The sequence below is a fragment of the Bombina bombina genome, chromosome 2 (genome assembly GCF_027579735.1).
Source record: "Bombina bombina isolate aBomBom1 chromosome 2, aBomBom1.pri, whole genome shotgun sequence".
Lineage (NCBI taxonomy): Eukaryota > Metazoa > Chordata > Amphibia > Anura > Bombinatoridae > Bombina > Bombina bombina.
This window is the reverse complement of record NC_069500.1, coordinates 184,293,972-184,309,581: the sequence shown is the minus strand read 5'-3', so window position 1 is coordinate 184,309,581 and position 15,610 is coordinate 184,293,972.

Sequence of the window (15,610 nt, the reverse complement as noted above, 5' to 3'; positions counted from 1 at the left end):
GGGGGGGGGGCAGATTAGGGGTTAATAAATATAATATAGGGGTCGGCGATGTTAGGGGCAGCAGATTAGGGGTTCATAGGAATAATTTAGGTGGCGGCGGTGTGCGGTCGGCAGATTAGGGGTTAAAAATATTTACTACAGTGGCGGCGATGTGGGGGGGCCTCGGTTTAGGGGTACATAGGTAGTTTATGGGTGTTAGTTTACTTTATAGCACAGTAGTTAAGAGCTTTATAAACTGGCGTTAGCCCAGAAAGCTCTTAACTACTGACTTTTTTCTGCGGCTGGAGTCTTGTCGGTAGAGGCTCTACCGCTCACTTCAGCCAAGACTCTAAATACCAGCGTTAGGCAGATCCCATTGAAAAGATAGGATACGCAATTGGCGTAAGGGGATCTGCGGTATGGAAAAGTCGCGGCTTGAAAGTGAGCGTTAGACCCTTTCCTGCCTGACTCTAAATACCAGCGGCCGGCCAAAACCAGCGTTAGGACCCCTTAATGCTGCTTTTGACGGCTAACGCAGAACTCTAAATCTAGCCATTTATTTGTAGACATAATGAGATGGAATATGGAACATAGAATGTTAAACTACACTGTGTAATAGATAGATAGATAGATAGATAGATAGATAGATAGATAGATAGATAAGGATATTTTATGTTAAAAGACCTTGGTGTTTCTGTTTGCACAGTTATCACACATACATTCTGTAATATTGTCAGGTTGCAGGACACATTCCTGTGCACTGCTGTGGAGCGATGTCCTGACCCCTCCTTCATGTTATGAAGGATTGTGTATACAGTTACTGACCAGTGATGATTATTATCTGAATTACTTATGATTATTATCTGGCTTACTCTTTTGTCTGCTTCCATTTTTTGACGCTTGGTTGCTGCTGGATATAAATCTTACTTGATCTTGGCCTACTTTTCAACTATTCTTCTATGAACTCCCTGGATACTGATGCTTGTTCCTTGTCCTGCCCTTATAATTACGACTATGACCTGCCTCTGATTACTGCTCACAGAACATCACAAGCTATACTGGTTCCAGCTGACAATCTAGTTAACTATCTTTTACCTTTTTTAATAACCAAGGCATAATGAATCCAGAGGAGATACCAAATATAACTGGTATCTAACCTCATTAACTTTCCAGCCTGACTCATTCTATGCAAGAGTTGCAAGCCCCACCCCCCGTATTACAGAGGGAAGAACTTCAGGATCATACACAGACTGCTGCTGGTGCTATCACTACTCTGTCTGTTTTAGCTTAATCAACTGCTGAATAACCCAGTCAGCCTGTTACTTCTGGTACACAGCAATCTAGACTCATGGCTTTCTGTGAGTCATATATACCATTACCAGAAACATTTAGTGGTGACAGGCAGCAGTACTTTCATCAGTCCTGTCAAATTCTAAAAATCATTTTAGAAAAATCATTGACCATATCGATAGTTGTGTATGTGATCACATACACAACTATCAATATGATCAATGATTTTTCTAAATCTACATTTTTTGTATTGTGAAAAAAACTTGTCTATATATCAGTGATGATATGGTACTATTCAATTCAGATAACTTGCATAATGATAATAAACAAAGCCTCATAACAAATGTAATATTCACAGTAATGTATCCATTTATGTGTGGCTTAAATAATACCATCTAGCCTCTGAACATTGTATCCACTCGCATTTGACATGTAAATATTGGACACAGTACCATTTAACTCAGATAACTTACATAATGGTGATACACATAGCCGCATAATAAATGCAGTACTCGCAATAATGGATCCATCTATGTGTGGCCTTAATAATATCATCTAGCATAGAAAATTATATAAACCCGTATTTAATATGTAAATATTGATCGCCCAGTCGTGTGAGACTAACATACGTCACTGAGCCGGGATAAGCTCAAATGATGACTATTGTTGTCTCATAACACAACACACCAATATGATTGGTCAGTAACATGAGAATGACAGGAATCTGTTACCAATCTAAACGCAGGAGTCTTCAGCAGAGTACCAATTGAAAATTGGGGGAGGGTTTTGAATGCGTGTAAATATTTTGACACAGTGGCAGCCCACACCCCCTCTGAGGAAGCTTTCTTGTGAAACACGTGTCAGGGGTCACCAGGAGAATCTCTGTCTCTCCTAATTTTAATTAGCTTACCTGAATGATTTAACTTATATCCTATATCAGTATTATTTGACTAACAGCAGTTCAGATTACGAGTGTAATATTAAATTAGCCCCCGGATTGAAGGGGCTTAGTAGATAATTTTTTCTTATTCTGTCTGCTGCAATAGTCATTCTATTTACTCACTTAAGATTATCGCATATTAGCTAATTGTTCTGGTTTAAGTATTTTTAATCTTAGCCAACGTTGTTTGTATGAATGTATGTCTTTTAAAACTAATGAAGATTAAGTATGAATGTAATTATATAGCTATAACATATTATCCTTGCTGACACTTTGTTAAAGCAGTATTATATTACCTATTAAACAGAAATTAGTTCAACACCTCTGAGTGTAACAAAGATAGAACCCAATAATCGAAAAAACAGAAAGGCTGATGAAATAAGTGTTAAAACGTCACCTTTAATTGAAATTCCGTGAGTAAAAAACAAAGGCACAGCACACAGACCTGACTACCGCTGACGCGTTTCCTGCCCTATTGGGCACTTCATCAGAGCTACCTAACAGGTGTGTAAGGACTCCTTAAAAACAGGATGTAAGCCCTGCACACCTGCTGCATAATTAATTATAACAAAAAATGTGAATTTTTGTGTATATTGTGAAATAAACATCCAATCCAACGTGTGAAACAATAATAAACATTATGCATAATAAATAAACTTGAAAATATCGATCATAAACAAAAAAATATATACATTATTATACACTAAGACTATGCTTTCATATAAAATTGTATCATTCAATAGGCACATTAAAAACGATAGTACAATTCTATGTGTGGGGGATAACAATTCTTACTGTAACTAAATACATGAATATTCGTCAATTAATGAATTCCCAGTATACTGAAGTTGATTTAAACATGTTAAAAACATATAATATGGAAATACAAAGAGGGAACTGATATTCTAATAAACCTTAGTGAATGAACGATGTAAAATGTACATTGTATATACATGTATTAGGTAACACACAGAGAGCATAAGCAGTTAAGTATACCAATGTGTATTACATCATATAAAAGTCAAATGCTATAGAGTATAAACACATTCAAAAGACATATACTGCCTGCTCTCCGGGTGACCAAACTTGGATGGTTTATCACTAAGATTTTATATAATCTGGGCGATATCAGAATTTATATCTATTATAAGATCCAGATCCCAGGTCTATGTATTATCAATGAACAATTTGATGTCACTTATTTTATTAATACCAAAAGGAGCACCGGTTTTTAAAGTGTGAATCCAGTAAACTTCTCGTTTACTCAGTGCTGCATATCTATTACCACCTCTGGGTCCTAGTTTAACTACCTCAATCCCTTGGAATGTAAAACCAGCTGAACTATTTCCATGTAAAGCAAAGTGCTTAGCCACAGGGGTTTTGGGAATTTCTGCTTCCAGGGAAAGTAAATGCTCTCTTATGCGATCTTTGAGCATTCTAGATGTTAACCCTGTATATTGATAATTACAAGACTTGCAGGTCAAAAGATATATGACAAAAGTGGAAGTGCAAGTAATATGCTCTTTAATCTTAAATGTTTGACCTGTACAAGTCGAGGTAAAAGTATCGCCACATGTGACATAGCTGCAACTCTTACAAGGTCTGACATTGCATTTATAAAAGCCTGGTTTAGATGTTAACCAATTAGTTGACTGTGTGGTGTGTAAGCTCTTCTTGCTAAAATCCTTTCTAGCCATATCACCAATGGTTTTAGCTTTACGAGAGATAAAATTACATTTACTAGAGATGTGTTTTAGATCTGAATCCCTATCTAGGATTGGTAATCTATTCCTAATAATTCTACTGATGTCATCAAATTGTCTGCTGTAAGATGTAATAAAATTCACACCATCTTTTAATCCAATATCTTTAACCTTATCTTTCAGTAGACTATTTCTATCAAAATTACTCACTTGTTCCGATATCTTCAACAAACTTTGTTCATCATAGCCTCTCTCTTTCAGTCTAATAGTTAGATCTTCTGCATGTTTCTTATAACTCTCTATGTTGCTACAATTCCTCCGTAATCTGATATATTGACCTTTTGGTATCCCCTTTTTTAAGTGAAATGGGTGGCAAGAATCTGCTCTAAGAATAGTATTACCAGAGATCTCTTTCCTAAAGACCTCAGTAACAATGCCCTCTGCACTGTGACTAAGTTTAACATCTAAATATGGTATGGCATCCTTAGAGTGACTAAATGTAAAACTTAAGTTAGCATCATTCTGATTTAGATATTGCACAAATTCATCTAAGATTTTATCGTCTCCACTCCATAATAAAAGCATATCATCTATAAAGCGTGTGTAATAGGTGATATGCTTCTTAAATGGATTTGCAACATTGAACAATTTTTTGTCCTCAAATTCAGCTAGATAGAGATTAGCATACGAGGGGGCAAATTTAGCCCCCATCGCAGTGCCTCTCTGCTGTAGAAAATACATGCCATCAAAAATAAAATAATTATGATGTAGCAAAAAGCTGGTTACTTGCAACATAAATTCTATTAGGCCTGAATCATAGTTCGAGTATCTAGACAGCATAGCTTTCATAGCCAATAAACCTTGATCGTGTGGTATACCTATTACACAGAGAAGAGCAATCTTTTTTTAGTTGTATGCTTTCCTACAATTACTTGATAAATGTGTTTTACTGTGTATGCACTGTTAATATTTTACATTCCAATGTTCTTTAGATAGGTGGAAATGTTCTATATATTTTTAAATTGATATTCCTATATATGTATATACTGTACATATATATATATATATATATATATATATGTATATATATACATATATATACACAGTATATATATATATATATATATATTTATATACAGTATATATATATATATATATATATATATATATATATATATATATATATATATATATATATATATATAAAATAAAAATGCATTAGATATTTTCTTCTATGTGAAGAACGTTGTAATGTAAAATATTCATAACTACTATGGATTAGCAATTTAGGTTTAACTCCTGTCGGATTAGCGTGTAGCAATACATTTTCGTTTTTTTTTCAGTTTGCTCTCTCTATTGAAGTCTATGGGGAGAAGAAGTTAGCGCAGTCACGATATCCTGAAGGTTTACTTTCAACTTGTAATAAGCGCACAAGTAATCTGGCCCTATCTTGTTTAACACTAAATAACAATGAATGAGTTTGCTTATGGAAATAGCTTCTGTAAAACACATACAGCAATCATCATCTTTCACTGATAGTGTCTGTTCTTGAAAGCTGTCACAGATGAGAAATGATACATTACATAGTCCAGCTGTCTGTGCACAAACAACTTTATTTTTTTCTAAATAATAAGTGGCCTGTCATTTTATTAACCGCTTCAACCATAATATCACAGCCCCTGTCATAATTTTATAAGTAATAATTTACAAACATATTTCCTGGTAGTTTCAATATTAATTTAACTTACCCTTTTTCTTAAAAATAAATTATTTTGGGAGGGTTAATTGCTGTACTTTTACGTGCATGGTTGAACCTTTTTATGAAATTTATATGAAAAAGTAGCTCTTAAATATGTTCATATTTTATTCCCTTAAAGGTACATGAAACCCCATTTTTTTTTTATTTCATGATTTAGATAGATCACACAATTAAACAATTTTCTAGTTGACTTCCTTTATCTAATTTGCTTCATTCTCTTTGTATCATTTGTTGAAAAACATATCTAGATAGGCTCAGGAGCTGGGAACTAGCTGCTGATTGGTGTCTGTAAATATATGCCTCTTGTGTTTGACTTACTGATGTGTTCAGCTAATTATTTTAGCCCTATTTATTTTAGCAAAGTTTTACTGTGGATCACACTTATGAGTAAGGCAAGTTAGCCGAAACATTTAAGATGTGATTATTCTGGCTTTCCTGGTTTTTAATTTTTTGTGACACCAATAAAGATCCTACATTTCATGGAAGAAATGCCGGCTATGTTCCTTTGTTACTTCAGCCCACGATAAACTGACACACTATTACTAGCTCATAGCGTATCCATCCAGCTCTTGCTGCTACACGTGTTTCACCCTACAGCTGATTGCACACAGGGCTTCATCAGGTATAAAGAGTCGATAACCATCTTATCCATTAGCCTTCTATTTATACATGCCACGGGTGAATTAACTCTTCACTGCCCTAATACTAAACAATACACATATAGGTTTCAACATACAATACTATTTGAATATGGCAACAAAATATACAAATGTTTTTAACAAAAGTTATATATATGTATTGGTTTATAACACAGGTAACAATAACCCTTTACATTCTGTTACCACACCTTAAAAGAAATGAGTTATGAAGGTCATTTAGGACAAATGATATGCACTGGATATTATCCTTTTGTGTCATCCATTGGTATAATTATAGAGAGTACTTGAATAGACAATAATTTGACTCACTTGGCAAGTTTTTGTTACTTTGTGCTATTTGCACAATTGAGACTTTTTTACGATACTGGTCTCTAATTAAGGCAGCCCCCCTTCTGTAGGCTCTGAATATTTATTTTCTATGCCCTAATAAAGATGTACTATTATTTTCGATGACTTTTGTGTTCACTGTCATATATTTGGAGAAGGGAGGTTCCCAATTATTGTATTTGTTTTGCTTAATATGGGGTTGCAGGTTAAGGTTTACGGTGCTCTTTCTTTTTATATCCATATATTTATTTATATTTATATACAGGTGTACCTCGGAGATATTGCAGCTTTGGTTCCAGACCACCTCATTATAGTGAATATAGCAATAAAGTGAGTCACACTCATTTTTTTTGTTTCCCAGTGTGTATAAAAGTTATATTTACACTATACAGTAGTCCATTAATTGTGCATTATGTCTAAAAAACAATGTACATACCTTAATTAAAAAATACTTTATTGCTGGGGGCAGAGCTGGCTGTCGTGAAGTATGGTCACACTGTAAGTGAGCTCTGGGAGCCAATGCCCGAAATCTCTGTGCTGCAGGGCAATTTGGAGACCACAAGCCACAAACTTCCCCCACATGCTATCGGGGATGTGACCGGACCTAGTAGCTGAGACAGCAGCGGCAAGATCACACAATTTAGACACGCTTCGTGTCGGGGCCTACGACACGGCCAACATCTTGAGCCTGGTGGTAGCTGTACAGATAATGGCACATAAAAGAAGCTACTTCACACTCCACAGGATGACCTAAGAGTGCTACAGATCACAGATACGGATCATCCTAGTCCTCTGAACAGACAGGTCGGAGCTCCCGCACTATGCAGAGCGCTTCAGGCACACAGCTGCCATGTAGGACATATCCTAAACTCCTAAGGCATACCATTATATGAATCACTGTAGGACATGAGGGAGGTAGAGAATCTCCTATAATCAGCAGGCCATACTTTTTTCCCTATATCTCTACACATGAGATCAATCACATAGCCAAACATATATATCGGTTTAGCATAAAGCAATACCTGCTACATATTGCCTAGATGTAGCGTTTGCCCGCACGCACTATCACAGCTCACTAAGCTTTTGGTGACTGCAGAAAAACCAAAGTGTGATAAAAATATTACGGAGAGAATCCCTGTTCACTCATAAGATGTCACCAAAACGGTTGCCAAAGTTAGACAAACAGCCTAAAAAGACGGCAGCTGCACGCAACCCTGTGAGCTCTTTCTTTGAAATAAGAGACAACTCTCAAACCACCTCATCTGAACCTACTGCACCATTAAGATCAGTTTTGTCAGCCTCAGATAGTGAGGATAGCACTATGGAAGAACCAATACAAATTTCTAGGGCATTTATGGCTTCTATACCATCTAAAAGTGATTTAATTTTTCTTCCTAATTTAGGTTTTGCCTGCTTTGTAGCAGATAGGACTGAACTAACTTCTAAAGATGTTATCTCAGCTCAAAATAATTTCTAGTTCATCATGAACAATTTGTCCTTATAAATAACTATGTTTATGTTTCAGAATGGGATAGGCTATTCTTCCCCTGCCTTGTGACACAAGATGTCATGTTGCTTGTTTTTGTTTTTGTATTGTTCATTTGTTGTTAACAGCTACTATTTAACAGTATTTACTGTATTATCTTACCTGATGGTCACACAACAGGTTCTGACATACTCACATGCTTTAAAAGTCATACAATAGACCTCCCCATCACTAACTCATCTCTCTCATCTAAACCCCTGCCAGCAAATATGATATAACTAGTATAAAACTAATTAGAATAATGACACAAAAGGTAAAAGGGTTCATTGTTCATCACAAACGATCAATAGCGTTTACTTACATCACCCACAAGCAAATAGACATTTTGTTTCTGCAGGAAACGCATTATTTAGCCGGACAAGAACCCTCATTCTTCGTATCTACCTATCCCAATTATAACCATAGTAGTCATGCCTCTAAGAAAATCTCAGGTGTCAGTATTTTACTTCATAGATCATTACCCTTCCACTTGCAACAAGTGGAAAGAGATAGTGAAGGGAGATATTTAGCCCTAATGGGTCTACTATATGGTAGACCAGTCACACTGGTAAACATATATATTCCAAATACACGTCAAGCATCCTTTTTCCGTAAAATCACTAATAATATATTATCTTTCTCCAAAGGCTCTCTTATTATTGGAGGAGACCTTAATACCCCATTAAATCCTTTGCTGGATAGCTCTACAATGCAATCTCATTTGTCCAAATGCACACCTAAATCAATAAAAGACGACCTAGCACTTAGGAGTACACGATACCTGGCGTATTCAACACCCCACTAACAAAGATTTTACCTTTTACTCAGCACCTAACCACTCACACTCCCGTATTGATTATATCCTTTTTAGATCAAATAACCATCATCTCAGTAATAAATACGAATATTCTTCCTACAGCATGGTCGGATCACTCAGCGGTCCTTTGAAGCATACATTGGTCCTATTTACCCTTTAAACCCTACCAATGGCGTCTAGATGATACTTTATTAAAGGACAACCTAATATTACATATTATATATAAACTGTTAGCAAGAGCACTTAAAACCAAGCAATCTACCCACTTCATTACAACACTCCAAGATCCCACTAATATACCAACCGTAGTCCCAGAGAATAGCGGAAATTATCAAGAATTATTACTCCAATCTCTATAATCTAACCCCTAATACAAACGTTAAAGCCCACCAATCCAGAGGCCATCATTACTTAGATTCGATATCCCTTCCAACTATCCCAAGTGACAGTTTAGACCCTCTAACTACACAAATAACAGCAGAGGAAATTGAAGCCGTGATTCACTCCTTAAAACAGAGGAAAAGTCCCGGTCCCGACGGTCAAACGGTTCTTACTATAAAAAATGTAAGCGCATCTTAACACCTTACCTGTTATCGGGATTCAACCATATCGACGAAGGAAATGGATTACCCCCTTCTATGCTAGGAGCAATAGTAACTGTAATACCAAAACTATATAAACCACACGCTATTTCCTTGCTATATCTGCATCTCATAACACCCTTGGAAATTACACATACACCGACGATTGTATCCTGGCATAGGGAACTGCCATACACTTTTACTGAACAAGAGTGGTACACTATCTTCCAAAAAAACTCGAAATCTACACACTCCTCCACCCTTTTAGAGACCAATTACAAATGTCTTCTCAGGTGGTACGTTATCCCTTATAGGCTAAAATATAGGTTGGATTTTTACTCCCCCCCTTTTTTCTTCCTTTCTACAAGTTAGGAGAGACACATATACCTGTTTAGCAGTAACATGCCATATGTACCAACCAATATATGTTGAAATGTTCATGTATTAAATCTCAGACTGTCATATACCAAATATTGTTTTTCTTCTTTGTTGTTAATAATGTTGTAGCTGTTACATTGACAGTTTCAATGGTCTAGCCTACTAATGATCAAAAGCCTTAAGTATGGACTTTATAAAACAGCAAAGACTGAATCCAAGGCAAAGAACGAGACCATAACACACTTATGTTGTACATTTTCTTTATTGTGCTGTTAAATTTTGCCATAAATAAAAGATTGAACAAAAAAAACAAAAAACTTTATTGCTAAAAAAGGCTAACCATCATCTGAGCCTTCCACAAGTCATTATCTTTTAGCGGGTGGTGTACGTGTAAATGTATGTATATTCATATGTATTTAGGTGTTTATAGGTGTATATATGTTGGAAAAATGGCGCCGATAGACTGATTTGTTCGACACAGAGTTGTCACAAACCTTCAATTGGTAAAAAGAGCAATGTCTGTGAAGCGCAAAAAAGTGAAGCACAATAATGATGAACTATACTACTTTGAAATATATTACTAGTTATATGGTTATTTAAATGGTTTTGATGCTTTTTATTTTAATGTTTAACCTTCAAAATGTTATTAAGTGTAATTATAGTTTATTTTAATAATAATAATAATAATAATAATTAAATCTCCAACCTTACAATTTAGAGAACTAAGTCTATCCCTCATGAAAATGGCGATGAACCTGGATAGGAGCAATCTGCTAAAGTTGCACCTAAATTTAGAAATGCAACAGCACCTGTAAAGACAGAGTCATGATCTACAACGCTAAGAGATATTCAACCATTATTTAAAAATGTAAAAGATGCAATAGAAAATTATATGCTTTATACCTCACTGGCTAAAGTCAGGAACATATTTCTTTTTTTTTTTTTTTTATCTTTTTTATTTTTTTTTAGACAGGACATATACATAAAAAAAATAAGAAAAAATAAACACAGCACATCATGATCAGTGCATAGGGTTAACAATACTTGCGCATTAATCATAAATCACCTTACTTATTACCAATTTTTATACGGTGGTGGAAATAAGTATAAATACATGCAATCTCTTCCACTTTATTCTCCCTCCATTACCCCTTCTTCTTCTGAGGGAGATGGAGAATCCCTTATTATTTTTTCCCAGATAGACTTTGCTTCTGTGGGGATTTCGTATTTGTTTATACCAAAATAAAAGAATTCCTCATTTAACAAATTTTCACTAACTTTTCTAACCCATTCTTCTTTTGTGGGAATTTCTACTGTTTTCCATTTACTTATAATTAAACTCTTTGCGCTATTAAGCATAATTTGATATAAGTATCTTCTAGATGAGTTACTTTTAAAGTCCAAGTTATTCAAAATTGCTGTCAGGAAGTTATTTAGTTTCTTCTTGTCTTCCTTATTATATACTATTTGTAGTAATTTGGCCCAAAAAGGCTTAATTTTTGGGCAGAACCACATAATATGGGATAATGAGCCTCTATCCCCACATAATCTCCAGCAGCTCTCTTGAGTGTGTGGATAGATTTTCTTGATTCTAGTAGGGGTAAGATACCATCTAGTTAGGATCTTTAAATTTTGTTCTAGCATTCTAGCTGATATGGAAGATTTAGCTGTACTATGAAAAATCTTTGTCCAGGTCTTAACATTGATATCCATGTTTAGTTCCATTTGCCAATTTTTAGTATATGGAGTGGGAAGATCTAAATTATTTTGTAAGATACTATATGCTTTAGAGAGAGTATGTTTTATATTCATTTTTGAAATGCATAAATTCTCTAGCTTTGTTAAGGGTCTGATTATCTTATCCTTTTCTTTAAAAGTTAAGAGGTAATGATAAGCTTGGAAGTATGTATACCACTCATTAAGTCCCTCCATTCCCCTTGCCTGTAAATTATTCTGAGACATTAGTTTCCCCTTTTCTAGTATATCTAATATTCAGTATTTATTTTCTTTTTTGTCTCCTTTAAATCGTCCCTCCTGAAATGCTTTATTTTCAACTAAGGATAGTAGTGGGGATGGAATAGAGGAGATTCCTTCCTTTTTCCTTATCAATTTGTCCCATATCTTAAAATTTTCTTCCAGGAACATATTTCTTTTAACAGAACCATCAAAATAGAAACACAAGTTTTAAGGCTTGTGACAACATGACAAATGCTGAAAAACAAATCAGCAAAGTTCTCAAAGGTCGATCTAATAGTATAGAGGCCATGATTACTGAAGAAGAAAAAATGTGGTGTGGAACAATATTGATAAATCAATTACCCCGTTATGTAGTAGCAGTAAATTGTTCTCACCCAGTGCATCATTTTAGAAAAATTACCCATCCCAGATTTAAAAATAAAAATAAATAATAATAATAATAATAATAATAATAATAAAAAAGGCGTTGGAAAAAAAAGAAACAAAAATACATTCATTTGTAGTGAACAGAGAAGCCTGGCTGTGTTATTTTAAATAGATATTAAAGTGATTCGATATATATATTTCTCTTTCCTTTTAGATAATCTTAGCCTGTAATACTTACATATGATTATTTACCTAAAGCAAGTCATATTTTGTAATATTTGTTATTAAAGGAACAGTCAACCCAAAAATTAATGTAACTTATTTAGATTAGTTAAATTACTATCTTTACAGTAAACTGTAGCCAAGGTTTCATCTAAATAAACTTTTGCAGAAAATAAACTTACTAGATCTCATCTGGCAGTTTGGAAATGGCCGCCTGACCCCTCCTTCTCTGACGTCTCCCTAAAGCTTGCACTAGTACAAGATCCTTCTCTAGTCTCGTCCCTGTGCGCTCCTGCAATTTCAGCTCTCTAGCAGCTGTTCATACCCGGCACTCACTGCCTCTCATCCATGCTGTGCGTTACAGAGAATGAGAGGCAGTGAGTGCCGTAGTAGTTCACATCTGTAGTCCTTCAGATTGACTGAACTTGTCAGTATAACCCACTTCTAAGTAATGTATTCAGACTCTTATTTTAAATACATTTTTTACAGGCTCATATTTTTATTTTGCCTTTATAATTCACTTTCTGGTCCTACAGCTGGTCAACTGAACTAAATTTAAATAATTTATTCCATCCCAAATCAGATCCCAAAGAGATGTGCTCGGATACCTGCCGTCTGCTGGCCCTATCCTGTTAAATCATATATGTATATAAAATCCCATACACACAGCGCTCCAGACATTAGGTCTGCTTCATGGGATATTGATTCCCTGCTGGTGAGAAGATTGATGTGGGATAAGCGAGTTTCATTTTAACAAGGTTTACGTGGCAGTCTGGCTGGAGTGAGATGTACCGGCTTACTGATTCCCCCGCTAGTCTGATGGCACCGTTTAAACTTCCCTCACACACCAGTCCCCGCCCGACACTGCTCATAGACACTTGGATTAGCCTGGGTATGTGTGTCCGTATAACGCTGCAGGTCTTTCCCTACGGTCTTCAGGGGGCGGGGAGGGGGAATCTTCTTGCTGCCTTTTCTCACCCTACCAATTGTTCACCGCCGCTTTGACAGAGGCAGCAGGAGGAGGAAGAGGCTTATTTACATTCACACACTCCGCTCCTCTTGGCAGCAAGAAGATCTGAATGTGAATGTAAATAAGCCTCTTCCTCCTCCTGCTGCCTCTGTCAAAGCGACGGTGAACAATTGGTAGGGTGAGAAAAGGCAGCAAGAAGATTCCCCCTCCCCTGAAGACCGTAGGGAAAGACCTGCAGCGTTATACGGACACACATACCCAGGCTAATCCAAGTGTCTATGAGCAGTGTCGGGCGGGGCCTGATGTGTGAGGGAAGTTTAAACGGTGCCATCAGACTAGCAGGGGAATCAGTAAGCCGGTACATCTCACTCCAGCCAGACTGCCACGTAAACCTTGTTAAAATGAAACTCGCTTATCCCACATCAATCTTCTCACCAGCAGGGAATCAATATCCCATGAAGCAGACCTAATGTCTGGAGCGCTGTGTGTATGGGATTTTATATACATATATGATTTAACAGGATAGGGCCAGCAGACAGCAGGTATCCAAGCACATCTCTTTGGGATCTGATTTGGGATGGAATAAATTATTTAAATTTAGTTCAGTTGACCAGCTGTAGGACCAGAAAGTGAATTATAAAGGCAAAATAAAAATATGAGCCTGTAAAAAATGTATTTAAAATAAGAGTCTGAATACATTACTTAGAAGTGGGTTATACTGACAAGTTCAGTCAATCTGAAGGACTACAGATGTGAACTACTACGGCACTCACTGCCTCTCATTCTCTGTAACGCACAGCATGGATGAGAGGCAGTGAGTGCCGGGTATGAACAGCTGCTAGAGAGCTGAAATTGCAGGAGCGCGCAGGGACGAGACTAGAGAAGGATCTTGTACTAGTGCAAGCTTTAGGGACACGTCAGAGAAGGAGGGGTCAGGCGGCCATTTCCAAACTGCCAGATGAGATCTAGTAAGTTTATTTTCTGCAAAAGTTTATTTAGATGAAACCTTGGCTACAGTTTACTGTAAAGATAGTTATTTAACTAATCTAAATAAGTTACATTAATTTTTGGGTTGACTGTCCCTTTAAATAAGAAATGTACACAAATAAAAGAAATGCAAATATGAAAGAAAATGCTCATTGAATATATAGCATTACAATAAAATACTAATAATTATTTATCTTATTTTTTTCATATGTATTCTATCAAAAATATTACATTTTAATTTTATTAAAACATGATGTATTGCAAAAACAATTGCAATATATGTTCATTGTTTTGCTCCAGGTTGTAGGGCTAATCCTGCTACATTCTACACTGTAATTGGTTGATCACAGTATTATTAATGGCCGCCGCCTCATTAGTGGCCCAATGATTAAAGATTCTCCAGTTTGGAGCGAAATTATAGTGCAGACTCTCCAGAATCTGAACTTACTGAATTCTCTAAGAAAAAGAGAGGAACCTTAAAGTCCCAGAGAGATAAGAAATGCTTCTACTGAAAAGTAATTAAGCTTTGTTGGATACATAAACTCACAGAGGAGAGTGAATTTAACAGGGGAGCACCTGGCACTGATATAAAGTTTCAATTTGCAACTTATTTTGTATGCAAAATGTTTATAATGTAATGTTTAGGTGATATATACTAATTAAACACACTATACATATATACAGTATATATATATATATATATATACTGTATATATATATATATATATGTATATAGTAAACCATGTTATTTAGCGCATGGTTATTTGTGGCTGCCTCCATGTTGCTTGATTTAATTGGCTGCATCTACACAGCTTGGAACAACCAATAGAATGAGAGCTGATCAAATCCTATTGGCTGATTGGATCAGCCAATAGGATTTTAGCAGCTATAATCCTATTGGCTGATTGAAATCTTTCAGCCAATAGGAATGCAAGGGACGCCATCTTGGATGACGTCACTTGCATTGAAGTTCCAGTTTACGATGGCGACCATATGAAGAGAATGCTCCGTGCCGGATGTCTTCAGGATGGAATTGCTCCACGCCGGATGGATAAAGATAGAAGATGCCATCTGGATGAAGACTTCTTGCCGCCTGGATGAGGACTTCGCCGGCTGGATGAAGATCAAAG